Source organism: Orycteropus afer, unplaced genomic scaffold (assembly GCF_000298275.1).
Source record: "Orycteropus afer afer isolate SDZICR_OR568_19922 unplaced genomic scaffold, OryAfe1.0 scaffold00223, whole genome shotgun sequence".
Classification (NCBI taxonomy): Eukaryota; Metazoa; Chordata; class Mammalia; order Tubulidentata; family Orycteropodidae; genus Orycteropus; species Orycteropus afer.
Window position 1 is genome coordinate 3,193,974 of NW_006921810.1, and position 9,251 is coordinate 3,203,224.

Below are 9,251 nucleotides of genomic sequence, written 5' to 3' on the forward strand. Positions count from 1 at the left end.
TACATTGTGGCACAATGTGCTTGCTTTCCTTCCCTTCTTTCCTTTCCACAGGTGTTGATTCTAAAAGGACTCCCTAATAGGTCTCCTCTGTGCTAATCTCTAAGGAGCTCTGGTGGTGCAGTGGTTATGGCATTTGGCTGCTAACCAAAAGGTTGACTGCTCTGTGGAAGAAAGATCTTCTGTAAAGATTTACAGCCTTTTAAACCCTGTGGGGCAGTTCTACTCTATCCTATAGGGTCACTATGAGTTGAAATCTACTGCATGGCAATTGGTTTGAGTGGGTGCTAATCTCCAACCAGTGGCACCTTGATACTACAAATGTGCTATCATATTTGATAGTGTGCAAAAAAAAAATCAGGCCATGCATTTGAAAGTGCTGAGTAGAAGATCAACATATATTAATTGATCACTTACTAGGCATTGAAGAAGGTGGCACAGTGGTTAAGGTGGCTGCTAACCAAAAGGTCGGCAAGTCTAACCCATCAGCTGCTCCACAGGAGAAAGATGAGGCAGTCTGCTTCTGTAAAGATTTACAGCCTTGGAAACCTCGTGGGGAAGTTCTATTCTGTTCTAAAAGATCGTTATGAGTCAGAATCAACTCAGCAGTGGATTTAGTTTTTGTTTTTGGTGTAGGTAATGAAGATACTTCAAATTAATAAAACTACTTCTTTGAAAACACTCTAAAGCAAAATAAATTGGTTAAGAAAGATTTTTATGGATTCTGATTTTTGTGTGTTTGTTTGATTAATTTATGGATGATAAATGTGGAAAATGAACCTGTAGCTTGCTAGGAGCCCACTGTCATCAAGTCCTTTTAGAAATTCCATTTTGATACCAAGTTCAGTCTCACAGAATCTAAGTTTGTAAAAACATGCTAAATCTTAGATTTGAGTTAGAACAGATATCCTAAAGGTAAAAACTATGGAACAGGAATATATTTTCCAAGATGAGATTTGAGGATTAAACACAAAGTACAAAATGAGCTTCCTTCTGGTGTAAATTGCCAATATTATCTCCCTCCAAAACCATTCCTAGTAAGCTCGTTCTAGCCTTGTGGCAGAGACTGTTGGTACCATGCACTTATTTCTGACACGTGGAGATCTTAGTAGATAGAAATGACACCAGAGCTTCCTCATGGAGGAAGAAGTGTAGGTTCTTTCTGCCACATGAGCATTTCGTTTGTCAAAAGCCTATGGATAGGAATAGATGTCCTGAGCCTCACTAGGGCTGGCAGCCTGTGTGTGGGTGAGGACATGGCTACAGAGTTAGACAAACTGTAGTTCAAGTCCTGGTTCTGCCACTTGCTTCCTGGCCCTGTGGCACTTGATGCCAATCACTTAACTGTTGAAGAAATATATTGAAAAAGAAAAAATGGGCACATCCTGACATTCGAAAGCTGGCCTAACATTCACTCACACTTAAGCCAGGTTATTGTGCTATTTGATGTTAACAAGCTCACAGAATACCAACTTCATACAAGGTTACTCTAAGACCATGGTAAGATAAGATAAAGCAAGATCACTTTATAATTTGGTCTCAAACTCAAAAAAAAAAAAAAAAAAAAAAAAAAAAAACAAATTTATTGCCATTGAGTTGATTCCGACTCATAGCGACCCCCTTTGGGTTTCTGAGATGGTAAATCTTTACAGAAGTAGATTGCCCAGTCTTCCTTCTGTGAGGTCAGTGTGCTACCTTCAAGATACTTCAAAAAATATTCCTCTCTACCCAAAATATATAACTTTTTTCTTTCATCGATTATTGCTTTACCCTCCTGCTAGTCTCTTCTCTGAGGAGATCTGATGGTATAGTGGTTAAGGCATTTGGCTACTAACCAAAAGGTCAGTGCTTCGAACCCACCAGTTGCTCCATGGAAGAAAGATGAGGCAGTTTGCTTCTATAAAGATTTACAGTCTTGGAAGCTCTATGAGGCAATTCTACCCTGTCCCATAGTGTCCCTAAGAGTTGGAATCCACTTGACAGCAGTGTGTTTGGTTTGGTTTGGTTTGGAGTCTTCTCTCTGCCACTCACCTGTCAATTCGTCATACTGTGTTTGTTTGCATGTTGCTGTGATGCTGGAGGCTATGCCACCAGTATTTGAAATACTAGCAGGTTCATACCTAGTGAACAGGTTTCAGTGGAGCTTCCAGACAAAGACAGACTAGGAAGAAGGATGTGACCAGGTCCAATTCTGGGGTGTGTGTGTGGGGGAAGGCCACTGAAAATGTTATAAATAGCAGTGAAACATTGTCTATTATAGTACCAGAAGATGAGGAACTCAGGTTGGAAGGCACTCAAAGTACAACTAAGGAAGAGCTGCCTCCTTAAAGCAGAGTAGACCTTAATGACATAGATGGAGTAAAGCTTTTGGAACCTTCATTTGCTGATGTGGCATGACTCAAAATAAGAAGAAATGGCTGCAAACATCCATGAATAATCATAATGTTTGTTTTGGTTACCTAGTGCTGCTCTAACAGAAATACACAAATGGAATGGCTTTAACAAACAAGAGTTTGTTCTCTTACAGTTTGGAGGCTTTAAGTCTGAGTTCAAAGTGTCAGCCTCTAGGGGCTAGGTGAAAGCCCTTCGACCCTGGGCTTCAGCTCTGCCTCCTGCTCCAGGCCAACTGAAGCTAGAAGTTTTCTTCACTCAGACAGCTGCTGACTGCTGAGGCTGACAAATCCAAGGTTGACAAGTGAAAAGGCATAGTTCCAATGTTACCAAGCAACATGGCAGGGCATTGATTCAAGTCCCTTGAAAGTCCTAAGGTTGGCAGAGCACAGCAGACTGCTGAATGACACAGCTACATGCAGAGTTCAAACATGCCATAAGCTAGAGACCATTCCCAAAGCTGCTTTCTTATATATGGAAAGCAGACCACATCCCTAGAGCAGCTACTCAGCTGCTTGTGGTAGATCCCACCATGGAGTTGTTTGCCATTCTCATTGTGGGGAACAACTACCACCAGCTTCCCAGCCACTCAACCAGGCCCAGCTAAGTTGATACACAGCCTTAACTACCACAATGTGGAATGTACAGAGTATGAATACAGGAAAATAGGAAGTTGTCAAAAATAAAATGGAACACATAAAGATTGATATCTTATATCAGCTGAAATGGGCTAGTATTAGGAATTTTCAATCAGAAAGGCATATTGTCTACTAAGTCAGGAATGACAAATTGAAGACAAATGGCATCATATTCATTGTAACAAGAGCATTTCCAGATCTCCTGAAATACAGTGCTGTCAGTGATAGGATAATATCCATATGCCTACAAGGAAGACTAGTTAATATGACCATTATTCAAACTTATGCACCAACCACTAAAGCCAGAGATGAAGAAGCTGAAGATTTTTACCAGTTTCTGCAGCCTGACACTGACTAAACATGCAATCAAACTGCATTGATAATTACTGGGAATGAAAATTGGAAACAAAGACGAAACATAGGTAGTTAGCAGATATGACTGTGGTGATAGAAATGACACCAGAGCTCTCATGACAGAACTTTGCACAACTAATGATTTATTCATTGCAGATACATGTTTTATAGAATATAAATGGTGACAATATAGGAGAAGCAGCCAGATGGAATATACAAGAATCAAATTGACTACCTCTGTGGAAAGAGACTCTGAAGAGGCTCAATATCTGGAGTCAGAACAAAGCCAGGGGCCTAATGTGGAACAGACCATCTATTGCTTATATGCAAATTCTAGATGAAATTGAAGAAAATTAAAACAAGTCCACATGAGCCAAAGTATGAACTTGAATATATTCCATCTGAATTTAGAGACCATCTCAGGAATATATTTTATGTATTGAACACTAATGACTGAAGGCCAGACAAATTGTGAGATGACATCAAGGACATCATACAGAAGAAAGCAAAAGCCAATTCAAAACACAGGAAAGGAAGAGAAGACCAAAATGGATGTAAGAGGAAACTCTGAAACTTGTTCTTGAATGGAGAGTAGCTAAACCAAATGGAAGAAGAAATGATGAAGTACAAGAGTTGAACAAAAGATTTCAAAGGGTAGATTGAGAGGACAAAGTATTATAATGAAAATGTACAAAACCAAAGGGGAAGAACATGTTCAACATTTCTTAACTTGAAAGTGCTGAAGAAAAAATACAAGCCTCGAGTTGCAATATTGAAGGATTCTACAGGCACAATAGTTAATGATGCAAGAAGCATTCAAAGAAGATGTAGTCACTGAACTAAAAAGAATTGGGCAATGTTAAACCATTTCAGGAGGTAGCATGTGATCAAGAACCAGTGTTTTTTAAGGAAGAAATCCAAGCTGCATTGAAGGAAGTGGCAAAAAATAGAGCTCCAGGAAGTGATGTAATACCCATTGAGATGTTTCAACAAACTGATGCAGCACTGGAAGTACTCGTTCATTTATGCCAAGAAATTTGGAAGACAGTTATCTGGCCAACTGACTAGAAGAGATAAATATTTCTGCCCATTCCAAAGAAAGGTGATCCAACAAAATGTGGAAATTATTGAACAACATTACTGATATCACACACCAAGTAAAATTTTACAGAATGTAATTCCAAAATGGTTGTAGCACTATATCAACAGGGAACTGCCAGAAATTAAAGCCACATTCAGAAGAGAGTGTGGAATGAGGGACATCATTGCTGATGTTATATTGACCTTGGTGAAAGCAAAGAATACCAGAAAGATGTTTACCCGTGTTTTATTGGCTGCACAGAGATATCCAATTGTGTGGATCATAACAAATTATGGATAACATTGCAAATGAATGGGAATTCCAGAACACTTAATTGTGCTCATGAGCAACCTGTACATAGATCAAGATGCAATTGTTCAAAAGAGCAATGGGATACTGCATGTTTTAAAATCAGGAAAGTAGTGCATCTGGGTTATATTCTTCAGCATATTTATTCGATCTGTATGCTGAGCAAATAATCTGAGAAGCTGGACAATATGAAACATGCAGCATCAGGACAGGAGAAAGACTCATTAAGAACCTGTGATATGCAGATGATACAACTCTGCTGAAAATGAAGACTTGAAGCACTTAGTGATGAAGAATAAAGACTACACCTTCTAGTACGGATTACATCTAAATAAATAGAAAATGAAAATCCTCACAACTGGACCAATCATGATAAATGGAGAAAAGATAGAAGTTGTCAAGGATTTCATTTTACCTGGATACACAATCAGCACCCATGGAAGCAACAGATGACATATTCCACCAGGCAAATCTGCTGCAAAAGACCACTTTACAGTATTAAAAAGCAAAGATATCATTTTGAGGAATAAAATGTACCTGACCCAAGCTATGGTGTTTTAAGTTGGCTCATATGTGTGTAAAAGCTGGTCAATGAGAAAGGAAGCCCACAGAAGAACTGATGCATTTGAGTTGTGGTGCTGGCAAAGATTATCGAATGTACCGTGGACTGCTGGAAGAATGAACAAATCTGTTTTGGAGGAAGTGCAGCCAAAATGTTTCTTAGAAGTGAGAATAGCTAGACTTCATCTCTCATTCTTTGCTGATATTATCAGAAGCAGCCAGTACCTGAAGAAGGATATCATGCTTGGTAAAGTAGAGGATCAGCAAAAAAGAGGAAGACCTTCAATGAAATGGACTGACACAGTGGCTGCGATGATGAACTCAAGCATGGCAATGATTGTGAGAATGGTGCATTTTGGGTATTGTTTTGTTCTGTTATACATAGGGTCACTATGAGTCAAAATGGACTCGACAGCGTCTCATAACAGTCTCCCATCTCTATAGAAAAGATTTATTGAGATACCTAGATACAGAGTAGCCCTTCTTTTTGACAGCATCCAATCTTAGAGTGATTCCCTGTTTCCTTGGACCCTTCCCTAAATCACTCAACCAAAGCCTAAATATTATATAATAGGCTCTTTCTAACACCCTCTTACTAAGGTACTCATGATTCCCCCATTGTTGCAATGAGTAATAAACCCAATCTGTTTAACTATAATCATGTCCTTGGTGTTGTTTGCCTGAAGGGCATTGACAATGTGAATGCAAAAAAATGGAGTGAATAACAAACAATTTATAGCTGTTGTATTAAATGGATAATTAAATTACCAAAACAAATTAAGAGTCTGTTTTGTGCAAGGCACTGTGTTAGGTGTTATAAATATTCAGAAGGACAAAACCTAGACTGCTCTCTAGGGTTTGAATCTACAGAACACACCGAATAGAAAATTTATGATCCAATTCAATGTTGTATGCACTCTTATAGAGGCCTCTACCTCCTGTAATAGTATTATATAGAGAGAAGGAGCACCTAGCTCTTCTGGTTCTTAGGGAAGGGGGGTTAGGTGGTGATGTGTGATAGGTAAAATAATTTCCTCCAAAGATATTTGCGTCCTAATGCCCAAAGCCTGTGAATATGTTACCTTATATGGCAAAAGGACTTCACAGATGTTAAGGATCCTGAGATGGGGAGATTATACAGAATTACCCAGTTGGGCGCCTTATAGCAGGGAGGATGAAAGGCCAGAGAAGGAGATTTGTTGATGGAATGATGGACCCCAAGCCAAGAAACGCACACAGCCTCTGTAAGTTGGAAAAAGCAAGGAAATGGGTTTTCTCCCAATGCCTCCAGAAGGAAAGCCTTGCTCATCCGTTTTAGACTTCTGACCCCCAGAATTATAAAATAATAAATTTGTGTTATTTGAATTTACAATTAAAATTAAAACTTAAAAAACATGGCAACTTCTTTCTTTCTTCTTCTTTTTTTTTTTTAACAGAATTAATAGGAAATTAATACAAGATGCTTGTGTTTAATTTTTAAGGCAGAGGATCTTAAGATCCTCTTTGAAGAGCTGCCAGTGGTCTGGATGGCTGTGTTCTTAGGAATGTGAAAAGATTTGTTCGGTCAGATCTTAAAGGGTCTTTTCACCACAGGAAGAAGTTGGAAATAATCCTGAAGATGACCAGAGACCGTGGGAGGATTAAAAGCAGGGGAGTGTGATGTGACAAAATCAGACCCGCATTTCTAAGGGATGAACAGAGGTTCAGAAGTAGGCAGAACAGACAGGAGGCCACGTAAGCACCCTGGGCCAGAAAAGATGACAGTCCTTCTTTGATCATCCACTATAAGGTGACCTTGTTTATTCCTTGAAATCTAGGGTGAAAAGACAAATAAAGCATGACAGTTGTTGCTTTTTGTTGTTAGGTGCCACTGCGTCAGTTCCAACTCATAGTGACCCTGTGTACAACAGAACTAAACACTGCCCAGTCCTGTGCCAGCCTCCAATCCTTGCTATACTTGAGCCCAATTGTGGTAGTTAAAGTTATGTGTCAACTTGGCTAGGCCGGGTTTTGAGTGGCTAGGCAGCTGGATGTAGTGATTCCCTATGGTGAGACTGGTAATTAACTCCATGGTGGAATCCATTAGAGCAGCTGAGTAGCTGCTTTAGGGATGTGGGCTGATTCCAGTATATGTATTTGAGAAAGGTCTCTAGCTTTTTGGCATGCTTGAACCATGCATGTAGCCAAGTCCTTGCTCAGCAGCCTGCCGAGCCCTGCCAATCTTGGGACTTTTTCTGGATCGAATTAGTGGCCTGCTATGTTGTAAGGAGCTCTGGTACCACAGTACCTAAGGCACTTGACTGCTAACCAGAAGGCTGGCGGTTCAAACCCCCCAGCCATTCCTCAGAAGGAAGATGGGGCAATCTACTTCCATAGTGATACTGCCTAGGAAACCCAAGGAGGGGTTGCTATGAGTTGGATCCGACTCAACGGCACATAACAACAAACAGCAACATATTGTTTGGTAATATTGGTACTATGCCTTTTTACTTGTCGACACTGTGTTTGTCAGTCTCAGCAGCCAGCAGCTGCCTGAATGAAGAAAAGCCTCCAACTTCAGTGGCCAGGAGCAGGGGGCAGAGCTGAAGCTGAAGACTGAACAGCTTTTACCCAGCCCCTAGAGCCTGGTACTTTGAATTCAGACTTCTAGTCTCCAAAACTGTAAGACAACAAACTCCTATTTGTTAAAGTCATCCCATTTGTGGTATATTCCTGTCAGAGTGGCACTAAGTAACCAAAACACCACTGTTGCAGCCACTGTGTCAATCCATCTCGTTGAGGACCTTCCCCTTTTGTGCTGATCCTCCACTTTACCAAACACGATATCCTTCTCCAGGGAATGGTCCATTCTAACAACAAGAGCAAAGGAGGTGAGACAAAGTCTGTCCATTCTTGCTTCCAAAGGGCATTCTGGCTCCACTTCTTCCAGGATATATTTGTTCATTCTTCTGGCAGTCCATGGTATTTTCACTACTCTTTGCCAACACTACAACTCTAAGGCATCAAGTCTTCTTTGGTGTTCCTTATTCATTGTCCCGATTTCACATGTATATGAGGCTATTGCATATACCACGACTTGGGTCAGGTGAACCTTCATCTTCAAGGTGACATCTTTGCTCTTTAACACTTTAAAGAGGTCCTCTGCAGAAGACTTGCCCACTGCAATATGTCATCAGATTTCTTGGCTGTTGCTTCCATGTGCATTGCTGGTGGATCCAAATAAAATGACATCCCAACAACTTCAATCTTTTCTCCATTTATTGTGAGGTTGCTTATTGGTCCAGTTGTGAGGACTTTAGTTTTATGTTGAGGTGTAATCCATGTGGACAAAGTCTTTGTTCTTCATCAGTAAATGCTTCAAGTCTTCCTCACTTTCAGCAAACAAGATTGTGTCATCTGCATATCACAGGCTGTTAATGAGTCTTCCTCTAATCCTGATGCCACATTTCTTCATATAGTCTACCTTCTCAGATTATTTGTTCAACATACAAATTGAATACGTATGTTAAAAAAGTATATTCCTTGATGCATACATTTCCCGATTTAAAGCCATGCAGTCTCCCATTGTTTTAACTACTACCTCTTGGTCTCTGTATAGGCTCCTTGTGAGCACAATTAAGTGTTTTGGAATTTTCATTCTTTGCAATATTACCCATAATTTGTTATGATCCACACAGTTGAATGCCTTTGCATAGTCATAAAACACAGGTAAAAATCTTTCTTGCATTCTTTGCTTTCAACAAGATCCATATGACACTAGCAATGATATCCTTCATTCCACATCCTCTTCTAAACCTAGCTTGAATTTCTGGCAGTTCCTTGTTAATTTACTATTGTAGCCATTTTTAATTAGCTTCAGCAAAATTTTACTTGCCTGTGATATTATTAATATTGTTCAATAATTTCTTTCTTTTTTTTTT